This window comes from Cyrtonyx montezumae, unplaced genomic scaffold (genome assembly GCF_038088225.1).
Source record: "Cyrtonyx montezumae isolate F1298 unplaced genomic scaffold, pur_monq_1.0 scaffold_3, whole genome shotgun sequence".
In the NCBI taxonomy this organism is placed as follows: Eukaryota; Metazoa; Chordata; class Aves; order Galliformes; family Odontophoridae; genus Cyrtonyx; species Cyrtonyx montezumae.
Genome location: NW_027072034.1, coordinates 127,813,340 through 127,829,507, shown reverse-complemented (window position 1 = coordinate 127,829,507; position 16,168 = coordinate 127,813,340). Strand labels below are relative to the sequence as shown.

Here is a 16,168-nt window from a genome sequence, read left to right as displayed (position 1 = left end):
GAAAACAGACAAATATGAAAAGATGCACTTTCTGGAATACAGTGTATTTCACCCTGTGCAAACAGAAGGATCCTTTCTAACTCTTGCATGGCCATGCCCAAGCTGGTCACCCAAAGTAGCATGGAAGTTGTCTTCTGACTTCAGAAGAACTGGGTACAGAAACACAGCTGGATGAAACCCCATCAGTTACTTAGAGTTCTGAATACAAAGTTTTGCTTGTGTCTAGTGCTTCTTGCTGTGCCTAACATAGCGACAGTGGTTTGCCAAGTACCTTTATCCACGATCATGAGAGCACATACATTTTATCTCCTCTTGTTCCTCAACAGAGGGTATTTTCTGTGGACTTACTGCATATGTATTTTTAATGAGGATTTCACTATTTAACCTTTGTTAGTATTCTGGTATTGTAGAGACAGCTATACCTTAAATCTGTGACAGCAGCATAACGTGTATTGGGATTCTCAGCGGAAGAAATAAGCAGACAATATGGTTACTACTGTAACATTCCTTCATTAAGCTACAATGGCAATTCATGAAATCATTGCAAAATAATAAAAAATAGTTGGAAGATAAATACCATAGATACAGTCCCTAGAAACCACTGCTCACTTTAATTGAGAGCAGCTGCAATATTGCAGAAGCCCAGGGAATGTTGCAGTTCATATTCTCCCTCCTTGGCTCTTTCTAAGGAAGCACAAGACATTTTGACTAACATACATCCTGGCAAGTTTGTATGCAAATGTTTTTCTTAACTATAAAGCAAAATGAATTTAAAAAAATTGCTTGCACACAGAAATGTTGATCCACTGGTGCCCTGCAACTTCAAAGCCAAACAGGCTGCTGCTTTCCCATTTCCTTTGTTCCTGAAAACTTACCCATACTTTGAGCTGTGCCTTCGAGATTTCCAGTTGCATGGGCACTTGGGAACTGAAGGGAGCAGTTTTGTACTGCCAAAAATTTGCAAGCACAAATAGAAATGAATTGGAAAATATATATCTAAGTTATCTGGTTCATCTTTCAGTTCTAAGATTAGGTTTGGGCTGGTCTTTCATGTAAATTCTTTATCATTACTTCTGGAAAAAAAATGTATGAAGTCATGCAGTGCTCCCAGACTTCATATCTCTATTGAAACAGGCATTAGAGAAAAGAAATAGTGAGAACCTGGTATTTTTCAGTCCCACTTATATAACTGATGAAGGTCTGTAACACATCCTTAGTCTGAAAATACTCCTGTGTGCATTTTCCAAGACAGAAAACAGGTATTAAGGAACACAGAGACAAATGTCGTAGAAGTCCAGGTGCACAACTTGCACTTTTACGTTATACTTCCCCATAGCCCTACACAAGCCATTTGATTGTTCTGAAAGCCACATCAAATGCACGACACAATATTCCACTTCAACAGCATCAAAACTGCCTTTGTATACTTTTCCTCTTGCTAGCTTTAACAATTAACTAAAGAAATTGCATTCTTCGAGGAAATACCAGGGTTTAGAAACCTTCAGAAAAATTGCCAGCCAAACACATCAGTTCTGGCCAGTGAATAGCTCAGTCAGCTGATCCAGGAGAGATTTTATCATGTGAGCATGCTGAAGAAAACATACAGACAGCAAGACAGTATCTGGGACCAGAATATCATGCAGAATTAGTCTGTCAGGGTTGCACTGGTAGGCTAACCCTCACTCTGTACATCGCACTAGACATGCTAAGTGTGTGCTGCACTTACTTTATTCGTTAAAAAGAGCACATGGCTTCTACTTAGAGTATGTTTCTAAACCTTAGTAAATAATCTCTCCAGAGAGACATCAGTAGCATCAGTTTTTATTTTCTGAGGAGAAAGTGAGGCACAGCAGCTATGCCTCTCGCTCAAGATCTCCTATAATGCCTGAAACAAGAGAAAGGGAAAGAATCCAGATCTTTGTCACTCCAAGCAGCTCTTCCTTCCCCTCCAGCATTCTGTCTTCCTCTTAAGTATTTCCGATTAGCCATATAGTTCTGAAGGGAAAGGGTTCATAATGAGCTTTTCTTCTGTGGAATGTTTCCAGGGTTCCACCTAGACATGGCATTTTTATTTTTTATTTTCTCAGAAGGACTCTCCCTTCCTCAGGCCTCAGAAAAGTTTCTCTGATGGAGAGATGGGACAACTTGGGAGGTCTGTGTGAAGAACTATATTTTGCTGGATACACTCCTGCTGTTAGCAAATTGCTCCAATGGGAGGACCAGGCAACTAACTCCATCAACCTACTAAAATGGATTCTCTATTTTATAGAGATAGATCTGCTCAGTTAACTCGTCAGTTAGACTGTAAAAAATGAGAGAAGACAGAGCACACACTACATGGGGAGAGCGAACAGAGGCCAATGGGTAAGGTTTTATTGGTATCAACAAAGGTTAGTACCTCACTGCTTCACTCCACATTGATTTTCATTCTTTCCCTGTCTCTCTTCACTGATTTGGATTCTCATTTTGTAAACTGAAACCAGTCAAAAATTTCCATGGGGAACAAATAAAGAACTCCTTGCAGGTTATCACCAGGACTGTCAAAGGAAAAAAAGAAAAGTATATATTATATATACACACAAACCAACAGAGAATTCTCAGGAGTCCCTCATCAATGCTTGGATTTAACCTGTGCTCTGTGAAATATGAACCCACCGCTCCTTACTGCTACCTGTACAAGTCGGAAACTGCCCAAGCAATTGGAAAACTGGTCCTAAGTTACAGGCTTTGACTGGATGTTTCCTTCCGTCAGCTTTGGCAGCCTATGAAAGAATGCTGGCTTTTGGAACAGCTACTTCATCACAGGAAAAACATGCTCGAGAATTGTATTATTTCTGCTGCTGTCTTCGAAGACAGGTCTCTGGTTCCCTTTCTGGTAGTTCATGAATGCTCTCAATTGACTCATTTTGCTCATTAGTTTTCTGGCAGCAATACCATTACATCAGTGAGTTTCTCACACTGTTGGATAGCTTTTGAAGGCTGGTCACATTTTTAAAGAGAGCAATGGGTGATTACAGCTATGTGCCTTTTTTGCTTATCACAGCTACTCAAAGTAACAGATATGTCAATCAAAACTGAACCCTGGGCTGTAAAAGCAAGCAAGCAGGCCGTAGGTGGGTAGAACACTGGAACATATGTCAGATGAGAGATTCAGCAAAGGAGAATGGCAAGATAGGAACCATATACAGTGTGTCTTCTTATAGGCTGTGTACAGCAACACACAAGGCAGGGAAGGCAAATAGGATGTTTTACTTACTCTCTCAGAGAAACTGAAGGTCACTCACTCAACTGCAAAGAGAACAAAATATGACTTAACACAGTAAACAGTTAACTAAGAATCTGATTGCTCAAAGATCTCAGCAAGCACAAAGAAAGCAGATTGTTATAACCGTTTACATTCAGTTTAAAAAAGTAAACAAAGAATGAGAACTGTAGAGAGAAAAACCCTTGGCTCAAGAGGCTGAACTCATTCTGAAGGAAGTTATTAGTGGCCGGTCTAAATACTTAATTGAGCACAGGCAGCATTATATGCCAGTAGAATGACCTATAGCTTCCTTCTGTTTGGTTTCATGATTCCTCGTCAATTGCAGACATTCCTCGAGACAGGATATCAGACTAAACACAGCATTTGTCTGATCATTGTATTCCACATTGATACCAATACTCCTTAATTAGTTCCTGCATTTTTCAAAGCCATGGTGTGGCACTTTCTGTCAGTGTTTCTGGCAATATCGATGAACAACAGCAGTCTAATTGCCAGGGTGTTCTGTTAGCTCTGTAACGAGCTCAGCTATCAAGGGCTGGATGGGGTGTAGGAGAAACACAGCAATGTTTCTTCTCAGAAGTAAAATAAGAAAAATGGGGAAAAATTGAATTCTCAGGCTCTTTCTCACAACTCTGTGGCAATGCATACTACACCTTTAAGACATTTTTACTGTGCTTTTTTTTGCTGTTATACTATTGTATAGTAAGAATTAATATTTTAACTGCATCCCTGCGTATAAACTTTGCCGGACTGAAAATTAGCTGTAAAGTCTTACCATACATAACAAACAGATATTACCCAATATTATTTAAGTAGGTCTTGGTTATTTCTTCACTCTCCGGAGACAGTAAGATATGGTCTTGTAAATCCATGAGAAATGTTCTCTTACTGTGCAGTTTTTGTGTGCCCAGCAGTCTCCTCTCCCAGTTTGATTTCTGAAGTCAGACTCACTCCATTGTGGGAGTGGAAAACACTCTTTATCTCCTTGTTTATCGTGCACTAAGGCTTTTTACAAGATGCTACCATTCTGCCGTTCTAGAGGTGGGTTTTGTTGTGGTAAAGAAGTGTGATACAGAATTAGAATTACACAATAAAGTATTTAAAAAGAAAACCAAACCATAAACAACCTACAGCCGTATGAAATTTGGATCAAAAGATGAATACTAATTATATGAACACATGGCATTGATTTGTAACTCAGGAGAAAAATCCCCATTACTGACCTGTGTGATTTCAGATCTCGCGTGGAAATACCCAAAGTAAATAAAATTAAATATCTGCCTATTTTGATACTAAGTTCCTCAGATGGATAACAGAAAGGAACTGGATTCCCATGCCATCTTCCACTTGCAGGTGAAGGCAGCTAAGCCAGCACACCTTTGTAAATGCAAACCAGACGACCCAGACTTTCTTTTGAGTATGCAGGCGTTGTTCTGACCAACAAGACCTGAAGAGTTTGGACTGTGGCTTTCATGTTTGAAGTGGCTCACAGGTGCAGAAAACAAGATCCAGTAAGGACTTAGGTGCCTTAAATTTAATTCCTGCAACACTCAAATTCTGACAGCTGCTCCTCGAGGCAGATGCCTGGGCTCCTTCTGGAGCAGAGGAAGGGCTGCAATGCAAAGCAGCTGGCAAGCTCCTGGAATTGGCCAGCTGAGAAACCTGAAGAACGGAGATAAATCCGTAAACGTCCTCATCAGTCCTCATCTCACCCAACACTTTAGGAACTGTAACCATTCACTCTGCATCTACAGCCTGACACTTCTCGAAGGAGATTTTCAGCATCCCTCCTTTCAGAAATTCATTGGTGAACAGTCTTCCAAGGCGACAACTCTGAGAGTTAGTCACTGGATTAGATCTGTATTCTTTTTCACACCTACACTAATATCTGTAACGCCGGAGTGCGTGAGGCTCCCACCACGCTGAGTGCATGGCTTTGTGGCAGGCTGCAGGATAGCCCTGGCACTGAAAAATGGCTAGGTCTGAAAGCAGATCATACGTTGATCTGATCCATATGTGCATGGCTGTGTTTGTGTGTGTATATCCGCATGTACCAAATATTAATCAACACAATTAGACAGTGGTCAAAGATAGCATGTTAAGCAAGAACAAGATTGTTGTCTGGTTTGTCATCCGCTATAGTTATCATGAATATCAGATCAATGTCTTTTGTAATCATATGTGTTTATCTAATTGTCCCAGTATAACTCCAAATGGGCTAGAAAGAAGTAGAATATAAGGAGCCTACAGTTATCACAGTACATTCACTTTACATCCCATCAGTGTGCGTGGCTCACATTGTCTAAGAAACAAATTTCATAAAACCACATCCTTTGTGACCAGGCACAGCTATTTTTATTACAGACTTCTGTAGAGTGTATTCTGTCCAGTGTTTCATGGTAGCATGTAGAAACACTTCCCTCAGAGTTCAGATTTCTTAGATTTTCATTACTCTTTCATTACTCTTCAGATAATAAATGATGACATGCATCATTGTAATCAGAAGGACTGTACTGCTTTTCTGTTGTATGAGTGTAAATCTGTTGACATCAGAGATTTTAATCTAGATTTGGTTTTGTGTACATGAGAACAGAATTTGGACCATGAGTCTTATTTTTCTTTTGATATAATCCAGTGTATCCGGAAACAAGAAAGCCATATCAAGCCCCAAATCATAGAACTCAAGTTTTTAAACATATCGACTTTCTTTCATGATCTGGGTGGCCTTCACCATGTCTGGGAAAACATGAACCCAGTGGCCCTGGTAATGCATCACCTGCTTTTTTCCAGACTGCTGTAATCAATTTGTCTTTATCCACCACATTACCAAAAGACACTATTAAAATTCATATCTGTGTGTTCTCCCCAAGAGGGTAAACCATCAGAAATCTCCAGGGTTTCGGAGGGTTTTGTGGAGATGCAGAAGGCTTTAATTACATTTAAAACAAGATCAAATTTCTTCCCTATAGTAATTTCAGATACTTCCACCAGATTCCTGTAGGGCTATTTTGTACTCTGAACACTTGATCAATCCCCAGCCCCACAAATTACGGCTTTTGTTTACATTTTTCTAGAACATCAAAGTGGAAGAGTGTTGTCTTTAAACAGTGTTCTCAGTCTTAAATAATGATGGTTCAGTTTTTTACTTCAAGATTTATGACAATCCCTCCTTTAGACCCTGGAATGGTTAATTGGGAAGCAACAGGATACACTTGAGGCTGAAGGATCTTAGTTGCACTTAGGCTAATCTTTAAGATACTTGGTTACCTTTTAAGAACTAAATCCCGAGGTTATTCCTCACGCAAATCTGTTGAAACAAATGGAGTTCTGCCCAAGGTGCGAATGAGTAAGAACCATGTTAAAACATAAAATTTTGGCCCCAAGATATTCACTTCCCCTGAACTGTCAGGAGAGTTGCAGTATTGTTTGATCTAAGAGATTTGTTTCACCAGTTTACTGAAATCCTTGGCATCATAGTGAAGGAAGGAGACAAAATTCCTCCTCCAGATACCTTCAAAGCATGACCCCAGAGACAACAAACATCCAAAAGAACATGGCTTTGGGCTACCATTCCCCTGTTTGTGTTTGAAGCATCTTCTTTCAAAAGAGCACCTCAGGAAAGCAAACAGCATTCTGGAAAAAAATAGAAACACTGGAAAGGGGGGAATGTATGTTAGTAATAATCCCATAGCGAGAACTTTCATGGTAAACCTACTGGAGTCTCAGAGCAGAGCTGCCAGTAACTGCACCTGCACATGGCTTCTTGTTTACTATGCTCCACCATGTCCCAGCGTGTTCTTCTGCAGAAATCCATGAGAACACCTCATTACTTTGTGTGGGAGACAAATCTTAGATTTCAAAAAAACAAAAAATTTCTTTAGAGGAAATGTTTGTGTAAATATGGTCTGACTTCTTTAATATTCCGTTTAAAAAACACTCGGTATCTCCTTTTTCTTTTTTTGCTATGTTCTTCAAAATCACACTTACTGCATCACATAAATGTCTCTTATGGATGTATTTTTCTATTCTCACTATGAACAAAAAATTGCTTTCTACATCTGGAATTCCTGTCAACAAACATCAATGGCTTGAATCACATTTTGCCTTAATTGTTTTCCACACTACCCTATTCTAGCTGTGACTGTAGTGAGTTTCCATCTATTTGCTGTCAGAAGTCTGAAATGATAGCTTAATCTGGAGCAACCATAGGCTTTGTTCAGTGGGTAGCTTCTTGCTGTAAAAAATCCTATGTTTGAGTTTCCCTACTGAACTGAGGATTTTTTCAAGCCTGGAACAGCACAAGCTCTGAATGGCCAGTTGGTCATTCGTACTGACTGGCTGAAGGGCTACTGTCAAATGTAACCTATGACAACTAAATTCTGCTCAACCTTCCTCTGTTGGAGCAGCCATTCACATCCCATTCACATACTGGTATGCGCTTAATTATTTTGGAGAACTCCACATGTTCTTTCAAGTATGAATGAAATTGATGGACAGTTCCTTTAGAACAGGCTTAACATAATTGCTGGTGGTGTGCCATCCATTTTGCAGAACTTACTCAGGGTTTCTTTTGAACATATACAATTCTGAGAAGCTTGTCCTCCCCACAAAGCAAAATAAACTATCAAGTTGTTACATCAAAACCATATATTCCCACGTATTCCAGTGCTCTCCATTCATCCCCACAGTCTCAATACAGAGACATATAAATCCCCACAAAATCAGTGGAGCCTTGAAGCTTGCTGTACAGGTTAGCATAATTGGAGTGCTGATGAAATAGAAACATCTTTCCAACTAAGATGGCTTCAGCTGATCTTCTTTGCTGACAGCAGCATCAGCAAAAATAGTCACAGATCAAACCCAAGACCAGTGCCAAATATATTTTTCCCTAGTTTCATCAGTTTCCCTCTTGTGGCCACATCTTCAAATCCATGCAGCTCTATGCAACAAAATACAAAGTGTCAAGATGTTCAGCCTGCAGATGTGAATCTGGAAAGGTCTGGAGTACTCCACATTCTGTCCAGCAAATCACATCATCTCATGCTTAATTTAGGCATGTGACTAACACTACTGAAGAGAACTGAATTACCTACTCAGCTGACACCTGGCTAAAGTACTTAGCCTACAAAGTATTGAATTCTGAGTGAAGATATGCTGTCTTGGTTCAAGTGAGATAGACTTTTGGAAAACAGAGGATTCACAGTGTCACAGAATCACAGAACTGTAGGGGTTGGAAGAGACCTCCAGAGATCACGGAGTCCAACCCCCTGCCAAAGCAGCTCCCTAGCCCAGGTTGCACAGGTAGGCGTCCAGGCGGGTCTGGAACGTCTCCAGAGAAGGAGACTCCACCACCTCTCTGTGCAGCTGTGCCACTGCTCCGGCACTGCGCTGGGAAGATCCCACACACATTTGTGCAGAACTTCCTATGCTTCAGTTTGTGTCCATTTCCCCTCATCCTATCAGTGGTGACACACTGCTGAGAAGAGTCCAGCCTCGTCCCTTGGCATCCAACAACTCCTTAGATATTTATAGACATGGATCAGATCCCCTCTGAGTCTTCTTTTTTCCAAGGCTGTTCAAATGTCTGACAATTAGATATTGGGTATTTACTTAAAATTTATGCTCTGTGTGTCTTACTCAGTGCAAACATCCGCACTGTTGTGGTTTCTGGGCAAATGTTACCTTGTACTTTTTCAAAAATCAGCTTAGAGCTGCTACTTGCTCAGTTCTAGAACGTGTGCAGCATCTATTTTAATCTTTAATTTATATGAGATAGTTTGTCATAAAATAATACTTCTCTGTGAAACTGCATTTTATATATTTGCATTTACAACATTTGGTACTGGACTCACATAACTTCAAGCATTTGGCTTTAAGGACAAAGAAGGAAAACAGTGACTATTTCTTAAGCTCGGAGTTCAAATTTTCATTGAAAGACATATCTGTATAGACTATACATTTAGAAATTAGAGACACAAGGGGTATGTTGTGTATATTTTACTGGTCCTTGTTTGGACTGGCTTGCTTTTGACTATTCTGTACAGAAAGTGAACCGAATTCAAGCAGTGAAATATACTCAAGGAAAATTCTTGTAAACACCACCCATCCACAATAAAACATTTCTCATTTTCCCATAAATATGGAATATCATCCTTTAATGGGCAGGATAAACAGTACTCTGCCTGGATCTCTGTTAAATTTCCGGTATCCATTACCCTGCATTACTGTTATTGGTTAATGCAGAATTTTATTCCACAAGACAGCTGAAAATCTCTAAGGCATTCACTGTTATGCATATTTGATCACATGGAAATAGAGCCTAGAACTGCAGTTAAAGTGCTAGCAGTATCAAACTGCTACAAGCTATTTTGGAAAACATTAAAAGGATTCGCATGTGTTAAGAAGTGATTTTTCCTTCCATCACACCCAATAGTTACACCTTTGGTACTCATGTACCTTATAAATCCAGACCTTATAAATGCAAGAAAAAAGATGCATGAAAAGTATCAACGGATCTCAAGTACATTTATAAGTGCAATTCATTAAAAACACTTCTGCATGTTATGTTTGATATGCCTTTTCAAGCACTGAAGTCTCTTCTCTCTTCTGTTCCCTGCTCTTTTTCCCCTCCCTCAGTTTCCCATCACTCAGATGTGCTTAACCTAGCTCCCCCTGTGAATCCAACAAGCAAATGGAGAAGATACAGTATGGGCTGTGTTTGATTCCAAGGTGTCGGTATGCTCACTGTCTGACCAGCCTGAGAACACTCAATGGGCTGCTGGCACACATAGAGGGAAGATGACTGCTGAGCTCCCACTGCAGAGTTTCTGCTGGTGGAGGCATCTTTATCTCCTCTACTTGGCTATGAGCGTTCATGAAACTTGCAGGAACTTAATTATCTTTGGGATCTCTATGCATCTGCCAAACTTTACTTGACTTGCCAATTTGTTCACAAGTCACTGGGGATAAGGGAGTGATGGAGACACAGACATGAAAAGGCAGATAAACAGCATGCCTTATTTTGTTAGGAAGGTATCATAGTTGTTATTATTAAAAACAATAGTAGAAAAATCAGTAAAGCATTTCCAAGATAGATTTTCTAATAAAATGTATCATGTGGGAAGACCATTTCAGCTATCTTTAAAGACAAAATCAATTTAAATACAATAAAATTTTGCACAAATGAATGGATAGGGGATAAACTGAAAGCGACAATATGCGATACAAAGGATTTTATCAATACTTGTTTGGGATTACACAGATTTCTGCTAGTGCATGGTCTCATCCTCCCATGTTCATGCCAATATAATGGAAAATTTAAACTGAATAGAAACAAAGAGCTTTATCTGTTCAGCACCTTGTTAATGCTGCATATTGTACACAGAAATAACAAGGACCATTCAGCCAAGCAACCTACCTGCAATAAACCTACCTGCAATAACCTCCCGGCTAAAGTCTGGGGAAGACCGTGAGATCAGTGTACACATTTTGTGGTATATCTCTGCTTTTAGTGACTTGCAGCAGGGTGTTCCCAAGCCAAGGATGTGCCCTTACTCCACAGAAGCCCCTTAGGGAGAGAGCGGAAGAGGTAATGTGTCACAAAATAAGGATCAATGCTGTGAAGTAGTGATAGACTGCTTCTGTTTGACTGTCAGACAACTATGCACTGTCTTAATTTTGAATCAAATGGAGCTTTTTCGGTGTATGGGATTTAGTTGAAAGCAACAACTGGTCCTGGAAATCTTGTGTAGATGTGTAACCAAGGACTGAATCTCATAGGAAGGACTGAGATATTTTGTAAAGTTCAGATAGCACTTCAATTTTTTCTTCTGCGATTTTGGAGACTGAATTAAAATTCTAAATTAAGTTGAAAACCTGAGGAAAGCTGCCTCCTTGTTGGAGAATATTGCTGGTATGGAAATAAAAGTGCATCTCTCCTTCCAGCAGAACCATATGGGAATGTCTTGTGTTCAGGTTTTGCCAGTTGCTTTACATACAGATCTGAATTACTGTATTGTATTGAGGAACTAGGGAGATTCTGTTGCTGAAGTTTGATGAGAAGAAGCTAAGAACTGGCTTGTGAATGGCTAACGTTTCAGCTCTTTCCTCGTGCTAAGTCTTGCAGACTGAACGTTCAGGCAACAACAACATTTGGAAAGACTCCTCAGGGAACGACTTTAGAGTTCCCTGGGTTTGGTCTGAAGGGGTGGGCCTGACTCATTCGGAAGTCATTTGCTACGTTAGCATTTTAGAAAACAACCAGGGCTGCCAGGCGATCCACGCTGCGACATGCTACGGGAAGGTCTGGTAGGCCTTGTATGGAAGGCTAACTCCTTTCGCCAATGAGCCGAGTAACACCGTCCACAACATCGCAGCATTATTTGTTGTGCAGAAATATAACCCCAATATATAGTACATACTAAATGTATGCTACCTTAACAGGCATCTGAGAAGATCCGAAAACTAGGAAAAAGTGATAGAAACTGACTTTGGGTAATTATCTTACAAAGAAAAGCTGACAAGGAGGTGGTGGTTTTCTTCATCAAAGCTCTCGCATCAAAAAACCTATACTTTCTTTTCCTCACTGGCCAGGAGAATTACTTAGGATCTACTGGTAATAACCCGAATGCACGCAGAGGGACTTCCTTCCCTGCAGATCCTGGACAAGATGATTTTCCGCAAAAGTTTTCTGTGGAAGATTTCTTCAAAGCCAGCCCTGGAGCTAGTCCAGGAGGGCGGTCTGCTCAGGAAAGCGAACTCAAAGAGAGAATGAAGCATGTAACTGGCTCACCATCTCTTCCCTTTCTGCCTCTGCATTTCAGTCAGTACAGAATCATTTCTGCTGTGAAGAAAAAAAAATAAGAAAATAATCACAAGGAAAGAAAATAACTGCTTTTCCTTTGGGAAGCTCTGGAGATTTTAGTGCCGTTTGCTGTTGAAAGCAGAGGAGGGAGTGGTGCTCTAAGGAGAGACTACAAAGTCTGGTCTAATAAATGTGAATGGATATACAGGACTTGATTGTTCTTTCACACTAGTGAAACTCCATGGGCTGAAATCAGGCACACTAATTGCTCAATGTACTTCTATATTTCTTACTCTGGAGTGGCTGTATTGTAACATAACCTAAGGCACCAATAGAATGTGCGCCCCCGGTCCTCGAGGCATGTGTTAATAGTAACACAGCTTGTCATCTTGTGTTTTTAAATTTTTAAATCTAAATAAAATACAACCTTGCATGTAATACATACTTTAAATGGCAGATGTGTAATAAACATCTCTATTTATGACAGACTTGGGCAGCAAAACATAATGAGGTGTGGTTCTGGTACAAATTTTGCTTCAGGTTTACTTTGTACTTTTAACCACCCCACTTAATTACACAGCTAAGATCATGCCCTGGAGAGTTTTAATTTTCTTATGATTATATAATGGACTCTTACTAATATCATTATTCAAAAAAATAAATATAAGGCTCCAAGTATTTTCAGACAGAACTTTAAGTATGAAGATTTGTTTAAACCTCTTTCTACTAATTCTGAGTCACAACCCAAAACATTCAAAGATGTTTCTTTGCCTTAGGTAACCAAACAGCTTTTCCCCAGCCCTACTCTCTCTCACATACATGATTTTTGAATGGCTGCCATCCTCCTCGTCTCTGTGGGCCAGACATGTCTTCACCTCTGAAATGGCCCTGAAGATGAGAAATACTGACATCTGCCTTTTCCTGATATGGTGCAGGCTTTCTGTTCTGCCCAACTCAGTGGGAGGTAGGCACCCAGGAACCTCCGAGGCTCTGGGTGTAGCTGCTGTGCCCAAGGTGTGCCCACTCATAAGGGAAAGGAAGGAAATCTGCCTCCTGAGCTCCATACCAGCACTGTAAACCTCAGACTACACTGTGCAGTCCATATACGTGCAACAGGGAAACGGACACAAACCAATCCAGTTATCAGAGGAGCTGAATAGTTTGGGAACGCAGTGATGGCACGCTGCAGGAAGCAGCTGCTCGCTCCATGGACACCAGGAGGAGGGGACTACGCATCCATCTCGCAGCCCTTTCCCAACAGCCTTCTTCCCAGGCACAGTGAGCAGGGAGTGCCTGAGAGGCACAGTTCTGGCAGCAGCAGCAGCTCCCACCCGGCCCCAGCCTGTCTCAATGGCCGCTTGGCTGCTCTCCATCACACGGTGGTTACATGTCTGCAATGTGACAGGCAGATGACCCCTGGGCAAAATGGGAGCAGCTGCCATCGTCCAGCTTGCGGGCAGGTCTGCTCCCGTTCCTGAGCCAGCGGGGTAAGGAGTGGCCAGGCAGCTTCTCTTGGTCTGTGGGAAGCTTTAGTGAAAAGGGCTGCACAGAGAGACAAAGGTGCCATGATGCTGGAAGGAGATGGCTCTCGGGCAGGGAGCGGGCCTCGGTCTTTAGCTGTGCCTCGTCACTGCTTTATGGGACAGCCATGTCTCTCTGCTCCACACTGGTTTCTTGTCTGTTCCCCTAGGTTCATTGTGTTGACAAATCTTTGTTCTAGCTGTATTATAGTGGTTTTAAGGCTTCTGAAGACAACATAACATCTTATGGGTCTTTTTTAATAGATCTTAAAGATCTAGTTTTAATGTGCATTCACAAAATATCCATTAATTTGGGTGAGAACGCTGATTTTAACACCTTTTGGAATACGAACTAAGAATTTACTGTAATGTAAATAGTTTACTACATACTTTGTGAAAGTAAGTATAGTGGAAAATTATATTTAGCCACTAATTTCTGAACTGAAACAGCAATATACTTCTCTGGTGTAATATATTTTCCAGTCATGTGCTGAAGAGAAGCATTTTTTTCAGCTGAGCTCACTTAAAGTTCAAAAGATAAATATATCACAATGACAAATTGCAAAATGCTATTCATACATTTAGGTAAAAATCGTTCCCTCATTTGTTTGTATTTCACATAAACTGTATTACTGTTATTTCCAAAGAAAATATCATTCAAAATAATTCTGATTAAAAATACAAGTATTGTTAATGGACCAAAGCAAAAATTTATCTTAGCTTGTGGGGAAAAAAAATGATAGAAAGCCAGTATACTTTCTGTGGGTGAAACTCATTCCAGAACAAAGCAGTATCCACTGAGCCTTCTGCATGGCCTGACCCCCAACACAGGGCCCTGCAGGGTGGGAGACGGGTGGAACTGTCAGCGTGGGGCTTTTGCATCACATATGTTCAGGGTGCCTGAGGACTTATCCCCATTCTCTATGTGGCCTTCAGCAGGCAATGAGGTTCTGTGTGATGAAGGAAGACTTTCAGCTGCTGCCCTGGTCCATTCTTGGGTAGCTTGCAGTTGACTAACACATTGTATGGCTCAGATCGAAGGATCTACATTTAGAACCTATGTAAAAACGAGGAAATGTAACAGCAGTAAATCTGATCTTTAAAATTATATAGCAATGAAAGATGAATGAGTCATTTTATTGGTAGAATATATACAGTAGAGTAACATATTGGGATCAGAAGTATTATTTAGCACACGTGCTAGGTAAGGCACTGGAGGTCTGTAATTTCACTGCTCACTATTTTTATCACTTTTATGTTATCAGTTCAGAAATCACTTATGGAATTAATATACCCTGATTTCTCTTTCCAAACAATTATATGCACCCTGCCTCCCTTCCAACACATATGCATGTTCTCTCTCTCTCTCACACACACACACAAAGGATTCTGTAACAACAGGACCATTATAGAGCATGATCTAAAACATGTGGACTGCAGCCAATATTTAGATATGGTGTAGTAAATTCTGGAAGGTATAAAAAGGAAATAACTGAACTCATTGCAGAGAAAAATGAGCCAGTCTTAAGTACTTTTAATCACAGGGTTTCATATAAAAACACATTCAAGACACTGAGCCTAATATTGAAGGGGAAAAGGTCTAAAGGAGAGTAGAAATCCACTTCCACTGGGATTTAGGATGCTAGTTTTTAACCATTATTTTATAAGAGCCTTTCAAGGGATTAATTCAAACCATTTAAGCAAAGGTATGATCACCAAGAGGAAGGTTCCTTGTGTGACAACTATGACCTGAGAACTTTGCCACACATCTCCATAGCTCGGTCTGAGCTGAAGGATAGCAGGGATGTCACTCCTTCCTCCCAGGGACTGCTGTGGCACCTGCTTTGCAGGCAGCTTCCTCACCTTGTTCAGAGGGACCCCCAGCAGAGGAAACAGCCAGTAGAAATATGGGGAAGAATGAGTTGGCTCCTTTCCCCATTCTCAAAATTCCTGGTTATATCCGGGCTGCTGGCAAACCAGAGTTTGCCCCACACCCCAGCACCCTGGGCTGAGCATCTCCTCGGGCTGTTCCTGGGCAGGTGCATTCAGCCTCTGCAGATATTTATAGGCATGTGCAGTCTACACGGAGCTATGTTCTGTATTTGCATAAAATGCCAAGCACGAAATGAAACCTGGCTATCATCAATCAAGGGCGGTAGTGAGCTAGAGCTTTTCAGTGAGGTTTTTGCTGAGACAGAGCTTCAACACTTTCACACGTCCAAACTGCACTTAGGAAAACCCAGAGTGCCAGTATCGGTCATATAAATGGTTGTTCAAAGTTTAACAAATGCAGAGCAGCATTTCCCTGTTTCAGCCGGTGGTGGAGGACAGAGAGCAGTTACTCTTGCTGGGCATGGGGTGACACACGTATCACCAGAGTGCTGCTTTGCAAAGTGCATGTGCAGCAGTGGGACTGATTTTGCCACCTCTCCTCATCTGTGAAAGAACTTAATCGCAGGACAGCTTGAGTCTGCATGCTGCTGCCTAAGTACAGCCACGTTAGCATTAAAAACAAAGCTGCCAGTGAAGAGCAATCAAGCAAAGAGCAAGATTTGCACTCAGAAATGAGAAACAAAAAAA

At 40.9% G+C, this 16,168-nt stretch overlaps 1 long non-coding RNA gene across 2 annotated transcripts; it reads right to left on the bottom strand.

Moving 5' to 3' along the window:
* Positions 1 to 570: 570 nt before the first annotated feature.
* LOC136052866 (uncharacterized) lies at positions 571 to 15,610 on the bottom strand. 2 transcript variants are annotated; one of them, XR_010622572.1, is made up of 4 exons: positions 15,305 to 15,610; positions 12,057 to 12,107; positions 3,257 to 3,288; positions 571 to 1,995 (listed from the first exon to the last, which is right to left on the bottom strand). It is a non-coding gene; the product is annotated as an uncharacterized LOC136052866 (long non-coding RNA). The 2 variants fall into 2 exon arrangements; XR_010622573.1 differs by having other exon boundaries at positions 12,057 to 12,104.
* Positions 15,611 to 16,168: the final 558 nt, after the last annotated feature.